The sequence below is a fragment of the Dama dama genome, chromosome 29 (genome assembly GCF_033118175.1).
Source record: "Dama dama isolate Ldn47 chromosome 29, ASM3311817v1, whole genome shotgun sequence".
In the NCBI taxonomy this organism is placed as follows: Eukaryota; Metazoa; Chordata; class Mammalia; order Artiodactyla; family Cervidae; genus Dama; species Dama dama.
The window spans coordinates 177,804-192,296 of record NC_083709.1 but is presented as its reverse complement, the minus strand read 5'-3'; positions in this window follow the sequence as shown (position 1 = coordinate 192,296).

Here is a 14,493-nt window from a genome sequence, read left to right as displayed (position 1 = left end):
CACCTTTTGAAGCTCTTCATATTTTTCACACCTTTTCAGGCTCTTCATGTTTTTCAACGCCGCTTCATGCTCCTCCTATTTTTCAGACCGTTTCATGCTCTTCATATTTTTGACACCTTTTGAAACTCTTCATATATTTCACACCTTTTCAGACTCTTCATGTTTTTGAACACAGTTTCATGCTCCTCCTATTTTTTTGACCGTTTCTTACTCTTCATAATTTTGCCTACTTTTGAAGCTCTTCATATTTTTCACACTTTTTCAGGCTCTTCATGGTTTTCTACACCGCTTCATGCTCCTCTTATTTTTCAGCCCGTTTCATGCTCCTCATATTTTTCACACCTTTTGAAGCTCTTCATATTTTTCAAACCTTTTCAGGCTTTCATGTTTTTCAGCACCAGTTCATGCTCCTCCTATTTTTCAGACCGTTTCATGCTCCACATATTCTTGACACCTTTTGAAGCTCTTCATATTTTGCACACCTTTTCAGGCTCTTCATGTTTTTGAACACCGCTTCATGCTCCTCCTATATTTCAGACCGTTTCATGCTCCTCCTATTTTTCAGACTGTGTCATGCACGTCTTATTATTGACACCTTTTGAAGCTCTTCATATTTTTCACACCTTTTCAGGCTCTTCATGTTTTTGAACACCGCTTCATGCTCTTCCTATTTTTCAGACCGTTTCATGCTCCTCATATTTTTCCCACCTTTTGATGCCGTTCTATTTCTCACACCTTTTCAGGCTCTTCATGTTTTTCAACACCACTTCATGCTCCTCCTATTTTTCAGACCGTTTCAGGCTCCTCATATTTTTCACACCTTTTGAAGCCGTTCTATTTCTCACACCTTTTCAGGCTCTTCATGTTTTTAACACCGTTTCATGATCTTCCTATTTTTCATACCGTTTCATGCTCCTCATATTTTTGACACCTTTTGAAGCTCTTCATATTTGTCACCCCTTTTCAGGCTCTTCATTTTTTTGAACACCTCTTTATCCTCCTCCTATTTTTCAGACCGTTCCATGCTCTTCATATATTTCAAACCTTTTGAAGCTCTTCATATTTTTCACACCTTTTCAGGCTCTTCATGTTTTTAAACACCGCTTCATGCTCTTCCTATTTTTCAGACCGTTTCATGCTCCTCATATTTTTCACACCTTTTGAAGCCGTTCTATTTCTTACACCTTTTCAGGCTCTTCATGTTTTTCAACACCACTTCATGCTCCTCCTATTTTTCAGACCGTTTCAGGCTCCGCATATTTTTCACACCTTTTGAAGCCGTTCTATTTCTCACACCTTTTCAGGCTCTTCATGTTTTTCACACCGTTTCATGCTCCTCATACTTTTGACACGTTTTGGGGCTCTCATATTTTTCACACCATTCCAGGCTCTTCATATTTTTGAACACCGCTTCATGCCCCTCCTATCTTTCAGACCATTTCATGCTCATCTCATTTTTGACACCTTTTGAAGCTCTTCATATATTTCACACCTTTTGAAGCTCTTCATAATTTTCACACGTTTTCAGGCTCTTCATGTTTTTCAACAAGATTTCATGCTCCTCCGGTTTCTCAGACCATTTCAAGCTCCTCATGTATTTCACACCATTTGAAGCTCTTCATATTTTTCACACCTTTTCAGACTCTTCATGTTTTTCAACACCGCTTCATGCCCCTCCTATCTTTCAGACCATTTCATGCTCATCTCATTTTTGACACCTTTTGAAGCTCTTCATATATTTCACAGCTTTTGAAGCTCTTCATAATTTTCACACGTTTTCAGGCTCTTCATGTTTTTCAACACGGCTTCATGATCCTCCTATTTTTCATACCGTTCATGCTCCTCATATTTTTGACACCTTTTGAAGTTCTTCCTATTTTTCACAACTCTTCATGCTCTTCATGTTTTTCGACACCGCTTCATGCTCCTCCTATTTTACAGCCTGTTTCAGGCTCCTCATATTTCTGACACCTTTTGAAGCTCTTCATATATTTCACACCTTTTGAAGCTCTTCATATTTTTCATACCTTTTCAGGCTCTCCATATTTTTGAACACCGCTTCATGCTCCTCCTATTTTTGAGACCGTTTCATGCTCCTCATATTTTTGACACCTTTTGAAGCTCTTCATATTTGTCACACCTTTTCAGGCTCTTCATGTTTTTGAACACCGCTTCATGCTCCTCCTATTTTTGAGACTGTTTCATGCTCCTCATATTTTTGACACCTTTTGAAGCTCTTCATATTTGTCACACCTTTTCAGGCTCTTCATGTTTTTGAACACCGCTTTATCCTCCTCCTATTTTTCAGACCGTTCCATGTTCTTCATATTTTTCAAACCTTTTGAAGCTCTTCATATTTTTCACACCTTTTCCCGCTCTTCATGTTTGTTAAAACCGTTTCTTCCTCCTCCTATTTTTCAGACCGATTCATGCTCCTCATATTTTTGACAGGTTTTGAAGCTCTTCATATTCTTCACAGCTTTTCATGCTCTTCATGTTTTTCAACACCGCTTCATGCTCCTCCTATTTTTCAGACCGTTTCATGCTCCTCATATTTTTGACACCTTTTGAAGCTCTTCATATATTTCACACCTTTTCAGGCTCTTCATGTTTTTCAGCACCAGTTCATGCTCCTCCTATTTTTCAGACCGTTTCATGCTCATCTCATTTTTTACACCTTTTAAAGCTCTTCATATTTTGCACACCTTTTCAGGCTCTTCATGTTTTTCAGCTCCACTTCATGTTCCTCCTATTTTTCAGACCGTTTCTTGCTCCTCATATTTTTGACACTTTTTGAAGCTCTTCTTATTTTTCACACCTTTTCTGGCTCTTCATGTTTTTGAACACAGCTTCATGCTCCTCCTATTTTTCAGACCGTTTCATTCTCCTCATGTTTTTGACACCTCTTGAAGCTCTTCACATTTTTCACACCTTTTCAGGCTCTTCACGATTTTCAACATCGCTTCATGATCCTCCTATTTTTCAGACCGTTTCATACTCTTCCTATTTTTCAGACTGTTTCAGGCTCCTCATATTTTTGACAGGTTTTGAATCTCTTCATATTTTGCACACCTTTTGAAGCTCTTCATATTTTTCACACCTTTTCAGGCTAATTATGATTTTCAACACAGCTTAATGCTCCTCCTATTTTTCAGACCGTTTCATGCTCATCTCATTTTTGACACCTTTTGAAGCTCTTCATATTTTTCACATTTTTGAAGCTCTTCATATTTTTCACACCTTTTCAGGCTCGTTATGATTTTCAACACAGCTTAATGCTCCTCCTATTTTTCAGACCGTTTCATGCTCATCTCAATTTGACACCTTTTGAAGCTCTTCATATTTTTCACACCTTTTGAAGCTCTTCATATTTTTCACACATTTTCAGGCTCTTCATGTTTTTCAACACCGCTTCTTGCTCCTCCTATTTTTCTGACCGTTTCATGCTCCTCATATTTTTGACACGTTTTGAAGCTCTTCATATTTTTCACACCTTTTCAGGCTCTTCATGTTTTTCAACACCGGTTCATGCTCCTTCTATTTTTCAGAAAGTTTCTTGCTCCTCATATTTTTGAAACCTTTTGAAGCTCTTCATATTTTTCTCACATTTTCAGGTTCCTACTGTTTTTCAACACCATTTCATGGTCCTCTTATTTTTCAGACCGTTTCATGCTCCTCCTATTTTTCAGACCGTTTCATGATCCTCATATATTTGAAACCTTTTGAAGCTCTTCATATTTTTCACACCTTTTCAAGCTCTTCAAGATTTTCAACAACGCTTCATGCTCCTGCTTTTTTTCAGACCGTTTCGTGCTCCTCATATATTTGACAGCTTTTGAAGCTCTTCATATTTTTCACACCTTTTCAGGCTCTTCATGTTTTTGAACATCACTTCATGCTCTTCCTTTTTTTCAGACCATTTCTTTCCCCTCATATATTTGACACATTTTGAAGCTGTTCATACTTTTCACAACTTGTCAGGCTCTTCATGTTTTTGAACACCGCTTCATGCTCCTCCTATTTTTCAGACCGTTTCATGCTCGTCATATTTTTCACACCTTTTAAAGCTCTTCATATTTTTCACACCTTTTCAGGCTCTTCATGTTTTTCAACACCACTTCATGCTCCTCCTATCTTTCAGACCATTTCATGCTCATCTCATTTTTGACACCTTTTGAAGCTCTTCATATATTTCACACCTTTTGAAGCTCTTCATAATTTTCACACGTTTTCAGGCTCTTCATGTTTTTCAACAAGATTTCATGCTCCTCCTGTTTTTCAGACCGTTTCAAGCTCCTCATGTATTTCACACCATTTGAAGCTCTTCATATTTTTCACACCTTTTCAGGCTCTTCATGTTTTTCAACACCGCTTCATGCTCCTCCTATCTTTCAGACCATTTCATGCTCATCTCATTTTTGACACCTTTTGAAGCTCTTCATATATTTCACACCTTTTGAAGCTCTTCATAATTTTCACACGTTTTCAGGCTCTTCATGTTTTTCAACACGGCTTCATGATCCTCCTATTTTTCATACCGTTCATGCTCCTCATATTTTTGACACCTTTTGAAGTTCTTCCTATTTTTCACAACTCTTCATGCTCTTCATGTTTTTCGACACCGCTTCATGCTCCTCCTATTTTACAGCCTGTTTCATGCTCCTCATATTTTTGAAACCTTTTGAAGCTCTTCATATTTTTCACACCTTTTCCCGCTCTTCATGTTTGTTAAACCCGTTTCTTGCTCCTCCTATTTTTCAGACCGTTTCATGCTCCTCATATTTTTGACACCTTATGAAGCTCTTCATATTTTTCACTCCTTTTCAGATCTTCATGTTTTTCAACACCACCTCATGCTCCTTCTATTTTTCAGACCGATTCATGCTCCTCATATTTTTGACACGTTTTGAAGCTCTTCATATTCTTCACAGCTTTTGATGCTCTTCATGTTTTTCAACACCTTTTCATGCTCCTGATATATTTCAGACAGTTTCATGCTCCTCATATTTTGACACATTTAGAAGCTCTTCATATTTTTCACACCTTTTCAGGGTCTTCATGTCTTTCAACACCGCTTCATGCTCCTCGTATTTTTCATACCGTTTCATGCTCCTCATATTTTTGACACCTTTTGAAGCTTGTCTTATTTTCACAGCTTTTCAGGAACTTCATGTTTTTCAACACTGCTTCATGCTCCTCCCATTTTTCAGACCGTTTCATGCTCCTCCTATTTTTCAGACCGTTTCATGCTCCTCATATTTTTGACACCTTTTGAAGCTTGTCTTATTTTCACAGCTTTTCAGGAACTTCATGTTTTTCAACACCGCTTCATGCTCCTCCCATTTTTCAGACCGATTCATGCTCCTCCTATTTTTCAGACCGTTTCATGCTCCTCATGTATTTCCAACCTTTTGAAGCTCTTCATATTTTTCACACCTTTTCAGGCTCTTCATGTTTTTGAACACCGCTTCATGCTCCTCCTATTTTTCAGACCGTTTCATGCTCCTCATAATTTTCACACCTTTTGAAGCTCTTCATATTTTTCACACCTTTTCCGGTTCTTCATGTTTTTGAACACAGCTTCATGCTCCTCCTATTTTTCAACTGTTTCATGCTCCTCATAATTTTGACATCTTTTGAAGTGCTTCATATTTTTCACACCTTTTCAGGCTCTTCATGTTTTTCAACACTGCATCATGCTCTTCCTATTCTTCAGAACTTTTCATGCTCCTCAAATTTTTGACACCTTCTGAAGCTCTTCATATTTTTCACACCTTTTCAGACTCTTCATGTTTTTCAACACCGCTTCATGCTCCTCCTATTTTTCAGACCGTTTCATGCTCCTCCTATTTTTCAGACCGTTTTATGCTTTTCATATTTTTCACAACTTTTGAAGCTCTTCATATTTTTCACACCTTTTAAACTCTTCATGTTTTTGAACACCGCTTCACACTCCTCCTATTTTTCATACCGTTTCATGCTCCTCAAATTTTTGACAGCTTTTGAAGCTCTTCATATACTTTCCACCTTTTCAGGCTCTTCATTTTTGTGGACTCCGCTTCATGCTCCTCCTTTTCTTCAGACCGTTTCATGCTCATCTCATTTTTGACATCTTTTGAAGCTCTTCATATTTTTCACACCTTTTGAATCTCTTCATATTTTTCATATTTTTGAAGCTCTTCATATTTTTCACACGTTTTTAGGCTCTTCATGTTTTTCAATACCACTTCATGCTCCTCCTATTTTTCAGACCGTTTCATGCTCATCTCATTTTTGACACCTTTTGATGCACTTCATATTTTTCACACCTTTTGAAGCTCTTCGTATATTTCACACCTTTTCAGGCACTTCATGTTTTCAACACCACTTCATGCTCCTCCTACTTTTCAGACCCTTTCATGCTAAACTAAATTTGACACCTTATGAAGCTCTTCATGTTTTTCACACCTTTTCATGCTCTTTATGATTTTGAACACCGGTTCATGCTCCTCCTATTTTTCAACCCGTTTCATGCTCCTCCTATTTTTTACACCTTTTGAAGCTCTTCATATTTTTCACAATTTTTCAGTCTCTGCATTTTTTTGAACACTGCTTCATGCTCCTCCTATTTTTTAGACCGTTTCATGCTCATCTCATTTTTGACACCTTTTGAAGCTCTTCATATTTTTTACACCTTTTGAAGCTCTTCATAATTTTCACACCTTTTCAGGCTCTTCATGTTTTTGAACACCGCTTCATCCTCCTCCTATTTTTAAGAGGGTTTCATGCTCGTCATATTTTTGACACATTTTGAAGCTCTTCATATTTTTCACACCATTTCAGGCTCTTCATCTTTTTGAACACCGCTTCATGCTCGTCCTATTTTCAGACCGTTTCATGCTCCTCATATTTTTGACACGTTTTGAACCTCTTCATATTTTTCACACCTTTTCAGGCTCTTCATGTTTTTCAACAGCGCTTCATGCTCCTCCTATTTTTCCGACCGTTTCATGCTCCTCATATTTGTGACACCTTTTGAAGCTCTTCCTATTTTTCACACCTTTTGAAGCTCTTCATGTTTTTCAACACCACTTCATCCTCCTCCTGTTTTTAAGACCTTTAATGTCCCTCATATTTTTGACACCTTTTGAAGCTCTTCCTATTTTTCACACATTTTCAGGCTCTTCATGTTTTTGAACAACGTTTCATGCTCCTCCTACTTTTCAGACCATTTCATGCTCATCTCTTTTTTGACACCTTTTGAAGCTCTTCATATTTTCACACTTTTTCAGGCTCTTCATGTTTTTCAACACCTTATCAGGCTCATCGTATTTTTCAGAACGTTTCATGCTCCTCATATTTTTGACACGTTTTCAGTCTCTTCATATTTTTCACACATTTTCAGACTCTTCATGTTTTTGAACACCACTTCATGCTCCTCATACTTTTCACACCTTTTGAAGCTCTTCATATTTTTCACACCTTTTCAGGCTCTTCATGTTTTTCAACACCGGTTCATGCTTCTCCTATTTTTCAGAGAGTTTCATGCTCCTCATGTATTTCTCACCTTTTGAAGCTCTTCAAATTTTACACACCTTTTCAGGCTCTTCATGTTTTTCAACACCACTTCATGCTCCTCCTATTTTTCAGACCGTTTCATGCTCCTCATATTTTTGACATCTTTAGAAACTCTACATATCTTTCACACCTTTTCAGACTCTTCATGTTTTTCAACACCGCTTCATGATCCTCCTATTTTTCAGACCGTTTCATTCTCCTCATATTTTTGACACCTTTTGAAGCTCTTCTTATTTTTCACAAGTTCTCAGGCTCTGCATGTTTTTCAACACCGCTTCATGCTCCTCATATTTTTCAGACCGTTTCATGCTTCTCATATTTTTGACACCTTTTGAAGCTCTTCCTTTTTTTCACACCTTTTCACGCTCTTCATGTTTTTGAACACCGCTTAATGCTCCTCCTATTTTTCAGACCGTTTCATGCTTCTCATATTTTTGACACCTTTTATAGCTCTTCATATTTTCACACCTTTTCAGGCTCTTCATGATTTTGAACACCGCTTCGTGCTCCTCCTATTTTTCAGACCGTTTCATGCTCCTAATATTTTTGACACCTTTTGAAGCTCTTCATATTTTTCACACCTTTTCAGGCTCTTCATGTTTGAACACCGCTTCATGCTCCTTCTATTTTTCAGAGAGTTTCATGCTCCTCATGTATTTCACACCTTTTGAAGCTCTTCATATTTTTCACACCTTTTCAGGCTCTTCATGTTTTTCCACACCACTTCATGCTTCTCCTATTTTTCAGCCCGTTTCATGCTCCTCATGTATTTCACACCTTTTGAAGCTCTTCATATTTTTCACACCTTTTCAGGCTCTTCACGTTTTGATCACCATTTCATGCTCCTCTTATTTTTCAGACCGTTTCATGCTCATCTCATTTTTGACACCTTTTGAAGCTCTTCATATATTTCACACATTTTCAACCTCTTCATATTTTTCACACCTTTTCATGCTCTTCATGTTTTTCAACACCGCTTCATGCTTCTCCTATTTTTCAGACAGTTTCATGCTCCTCCTATTTTTCAGACTGTTTCATGCACCTCTCATTATTGACACCTTTTGAAGCTCTCATACTTTTCACACCTTTTCAGGCTCTTCATGTTTCTCAACACCGCTTCATGCTCCTCCTATTTTTGCGACCGTTTCATGCTCCTCATATATTTGACACCTTTGAAGCTCTTCATATTTTATCACACGTTTTCAGGCTTTTCATGTTTTTCATCACCGCTTCACGCTCCTATTTTTGAGACCGTTTCACGCTCCACATATTTTTGACAACTTTTGGGACTCTTCATATTTTTCACACCTTATCAGCCTCTTCATGTTTTTTAACCGCTGCATACTCCTCCTATTTTTCAGACCGTTTCATGCTCCTCATATATTTCACACCTTTTGAAGCTCTTCATATTTTTCACACCTTTTCAGGCTCTTCATTTTTTTCACACCACTCCATGCTCCTCCTATTTTTCAAACCGTTTCTTGCTCATCTCATTTTTGACACCTTTTGAAGCTCTTCATATTTTTCACACCTTTTGATGCTCTTCATATTTTTCACAAGTTCTCAGCCTCCTCATGTTTTTAAACACCGCTTCATGCTCCTCCTATTTTTCAGACCGTTTCATGCTCCTCATATTTTTCACACCTTTTGAAGCTCTTCCTTTTTTTCACACCTTTTCACGCTCTTCATGTTTTTGAACACCGCTTCATGCTCCTCCTATTTTTCCCGACCCTTTCATGCTCCTCATAATTTTGACACCTTTTGAAGCTCTTCATATGTTTCACAACTTTTCAGGCTCTTCATTTTTTTCAACACCACTCCATGCTCCTCCTATTTTTCAGACGGTTTCATGCTCATCTCATTTTTACACCTTTTGAAGCTCTTCATATTTTTCACACCTTTTGATGCTCTTCATATTTTTCACACGTTTTCAGGCTCTTCATGTTTTTCAACACCGCTTCATGCTATTTCTATTTTTCAGAGAGTTTCATGCTCCTCATGTATTTCACACCTTTAGAAGCTCTTCATATTTTTCAAACCTTTTCAGGCTCTTCATGTTTTTCCACACCCCTTCATGCTTCTCCTATTTTTCAGCCCGTTTCATGCTCCTCATGTATTTCACACCTTTTGAAGCTCTTCATATTTTTCACACCTTTTCAGGCTCCTCATGTTTTTCACACCTTTTCAGGCTCTTCATGTTTTTGAACACCATTTCAGGCTTCTCCTAATTTGCAGACCGTTTCATTCTCCTCATATTTTTGACACCTTTTGAAGCTCTTTATATATTTCACACCTTTTCAGGCTCTTCATTTTTTTCAACACCACTTCATGCTCCTCCTATTTTTCAGACCGTTTCATGCTCATCTCATTTTGACACCTTTTGAAGCTCTTCAAATTTTTCACGTCTTTTGAAGCTCTTCATATTTTTCACAACTTTTCAGGCTCTTTATGATTTTCAACACCGCTTCATGCTCCTCCTATTTTTCAGACCGTTTCATGCTCATCTCATTTTGACACCTTTTGAAGCTCTTCAAATTTTTCACACCTTTGGAAGCTCTTCATATTTTCCATATTTTTGAAGCTCTTCATATTTTCACACGTTTTCAGGCTCTTCATGTTTTTCAACAACGCTTCATGCTATTTCTATTTTTCAGAGAGTTTCATGCTCCTCATGTATTTCACACCTTTTGAAGCTCTTCATATTTTTCAACCCTTTTCAGGCTCTTCATGTTTTTCCACACCCCTTCATGCTTCTCCTATTTTTCAGCCCGTTTCATGCTCCTCATATGTTTCACACCTTTTGAAGCTCTTCATATTTTTTTTAACACCTTTTCACGCTCCTCCTATATTTCAGACCGTTTCAAGCTCCTCATATTTTTGACACTTTTTGTAGCTCTTCATATTTTTCACACCTTTTCAGGGTCTTCATGTTTTTCTACACCACTTCATGCTCCTCCTATTTTTCGGACCGTTTTATTCTACTCATATGTTTCACACCTTTTTCAAGCTCTTCATGTTTTTCAACACCACTTCATGCTCCTCCTAATTATCAGACCGTTTCATGCTCCTCATATTTTTGACACCATTTGAAGCTCTTCATATTTTTCACACCTTTTCAGGCTCTTCATGTTTTTTAACACCTTTTCATGCTCCTCCTGTATTTCAGACCGTTTCATGCTCCTTATGTTTTTGACACCTTTTGAAGCTCTTCATATTTTTCACACGTTTTCAGGCTCTTCATATTTTTCAACACCGCTTCATGCTCCTCCTATTTTTCAGACCGTATCATGCTCCTCATATGTTTCACACCTTTTTCAGGCTCTTCATGTTTTTCAACAACACTTCATGCTCCTCCTATGTTTCAGACCGTTTCATGCTCCTCATATTTTTGACACAGTTTGAAGCTCTTCACATTTTTCACATCTTTTGAGGCTCTTCATGTTTTTCAAAACAGTTTCTTGCTCCTCATATTTTTCAGACCGTTTCACCCTCTATATATTTGACCCCTCTTTGAAGCTCTTAATATTTTTCACACCTTTTCAGGCTCTTCTTGTTTTTCAACACCACTTCAAGCTCCTTCTATTTTTCAGACCGTTTCTTGCTCCTCATATTTTTGACACCTTTGAGGCTCTTCCTATATTTCACACTATTTCATGCTCTTCATCTTTTTCAACACCACTTCAAGCTCCTTCTATTTTTCAGACCGTTTCATGTTTCTCATATATTTGACACAGTTTGAAGCTCTTCATATTTTTCACAACTGTTGAGGCTCTTCATGTTTTTGAAAACAGTTTCTTGCTCCTCTTGTTTTTCAGACCCTTTCTCCCTCCTCATATTTTTGATACCTTTTTGAAGCTCTTCATTTTTTTCACACCTTTCCAGGCTCTTCAAGTGTATGAACACCGTTTCATGCTCCTCCTATATTTCATACCATTTCATGCTCCTTATATTTTTGACACCTTTTGAAGCTCTGCATATATTTCACACCTTTTCAGGCTCTTCATATTTTTCAACACCGCTTCAAGCTCCTCCTATTTTTCAGACCGTTTCTTGCTCCTCATATTTTTGACACCTTTGAGGCTCTTCATATATTTCACACATTTTCAGGCTCTTCATGTTTTTCAACACCGCTTCATGCTCCTCCTAATTTTCAGACCGTTTCATTCTCCTCATATTTTTTACACCATTTGAAGCTGTTCATCTTTTTCACACCTTTTCAGGCTCTTCATGTTTTTTAACACCTTTTCATGCTCCTGCTATATTTCAGACCGTTTCATGCTCCTTATATTTTTGACACCTTTTGAAGCTCTTCATATTTTTCACACCTTTTCAGGCTCTTCATATTTTTCAACACCACTTCATGCTCCTATTTTTCAGACCGTATCATGCTCCTCATATGTTTCACACATTTTTCAGGCTCTTCATCTTTTTCAACAATACTTCATGCTCATCCTATGTTTCAGACCGTTTCATGCTCCTCATATTTTTGACACAGTTTGAAGCTCTTCACATTTTTCACAAATTTTCAGGCTCTTCATGTTTTTGAAAACAGTTTCTTGCTCCTCATATTTTTCAGACCGTTTCACCCTCTATATATTTGACACCTTTTTGAAGCTCTGCATATTTTTCACACGTTTTCAGTCTCTTCATGTTTTTCAACACCACTTCAAGCTCCTTCTATTTTTCAGACCGTTTCTTGCTCCTCATATTTTTGACACCTTTGAGGCTCTTCATATATTTCACACTGTTTCAGGCTCTTTATGTTTTCAACACCGCTTCATGCTCCTCCTAATTTTCAGACCGTTTCATTCTCCTCATATTTTTGACACCTTTTGAAGCTCTTCATATTTTTCACACTTTTTCAGGCTCTTCATGTTTTTCAACACCACTTCAAGCTCCTTCTATTTTTCAGACCGTTTCATGCTCCTCATATTTATGACACAGTTTGAAGCTCTTCACATTTTTCACAAATTTTCAGGCTCTTCATGTTTTTGAAAACAGTTTCTTGCTCCTCATATTTTTCAGACCGTTTCACCCTCTATATATTTGACACCTTTTTGAAGCTCTGCATATTTTTCACACGTTTTCAGTCTCTTCATGTTTTTCAACACCACTTCAAGCTCCTTCTATTTTTCAGACCGTTTCTTGCTCCTCATATTTTTGACACCTTTGAGGCTCTTCATATATTTCACACTGTTTCAGGCTCTTTATGTTTTCAACACCGCTTCATGCTCCTCCTAATTTTCAGACCGTTTCATTCTCCTCATATTTTTGACACCTTTTGAAGCTCTTCATATTTTTCACACTTTTTCAGGCTCTTCATGTTTTTCAAACCGCTTCATGCTTCTCCTATTTTTCAGACCGTTTCATGCTCCTCATATTTTTGACGCCTTTTGAAGCTCTTCATATTTTTCACACCTTTTCAGGCTCTTCATGTTTTTCAGCACCACTTCATGCTCCTCCTAATTTTCAGTCCGTTTCATGCTTCTCATATTTTTGACCACTTTTGAAGCTCTTCATATTTTTCACACCTTTTCAGGCTCTTCATATTTTTCTACACCGCTTCATGCTCCTCCTATTTTTCAGATTGTTTCATGCTCCTCATATTTTTGACACCTTTTTAAGCTCTTCATATTTTTCACACCTTTTCACGCTCTTCATGTTTTTCAACATCGCTTGCTGCTCCTCCTCTTTTTCAGAGCGTTTCATGCTCCTCATAATTTTGACACCTTTGAAGCTCTTCATATTTTTCACACCTTTTCAGGCTCTTCATATTTTTCAACACCACTTCATGCTTCTCCTATTTATCAGACCGTTTAATGCTCCTCATATTTTTGACACTTTTTGAAGCTCTTCATATTTTTCACACTTCTCCAGGCTCTTCATTTTTTTGAACACCGATTCATGGTCCTCCTATTTTTCAGACCTTTTCATGCTCCTCATGTTTTTGACACCTTTTGAAGCACTTCATATTTTTCACACCTTTTCAGGCTCTTCATGTTTTTCAACAACGCTTCATGCTCCTCCTATTTTTCAGACTTTTTCATGCTCCTCATATGTTTCACACCTTTTGAAGCTCTTCATATTTTTTTTAACACCATTTCACGTTCCTCCTATATTTCAGACCGTTTCAAGCTCCTCATATTTTTGACACTTTTTGCAGCTCTTCATATTTTTCACACCTTTTCAGGGTCTTCATGTTTTTCTACACCACTTCATGCTCCTCCTATTTTTCAGACCGTTTTATTCTACTCATATGTTTCACACCTTTTTCAAGCTCTTCATGTTTTTCAACACCACTTCATGCTCCTCCTAATTTTCAGACAGTTTCATTCTCCTCATATTTTTGACACCATTTGAAGCTGTTCATCTTTTTCACACCTTTTCAGGCTCTTCATGTTTTTTAACACCTTTTCATGCTCCTGCTATATTTCAGACCGTTTCATGCTCCTTATATTTTTGACACCTTTTGAAGCTCTTCATATTTTTCATACGTTTTCAGGCTCTTCATATTTTTCAACACGGCTTCATGCTCCTCCTATTTTTCAGAACGTATCATGCTCCTCATATGTTTCACACCTTTTTCAGGCTCTTCATGTTTTTCAACAACACTTCATGCTCCTCCTATGTTTCAGACCGTTTCATGCTCCTCATATTTTTGACACAGTTTGAAGCTATTCACATTGTTCACACCTTTTGAGGCTCTTCATGTTTTTGAAAAGAGTTTCTTGCTCCTCATATTTTTCAGACCGTTACACCCTCTATATATTTGACACCTTTTTGAAGCTCTTCATATTTTTCACACCTTTTGAGGCTCTTCATGTTTTTGAAAACAGTTTCTTGCTCCTCATATTTTTCAGACCGTTTCACCCTCTATGTATTTGACACCTTTTTGAAGCTCTTCATATTTTTCACACCTTTTCAGGCTCTTCATGT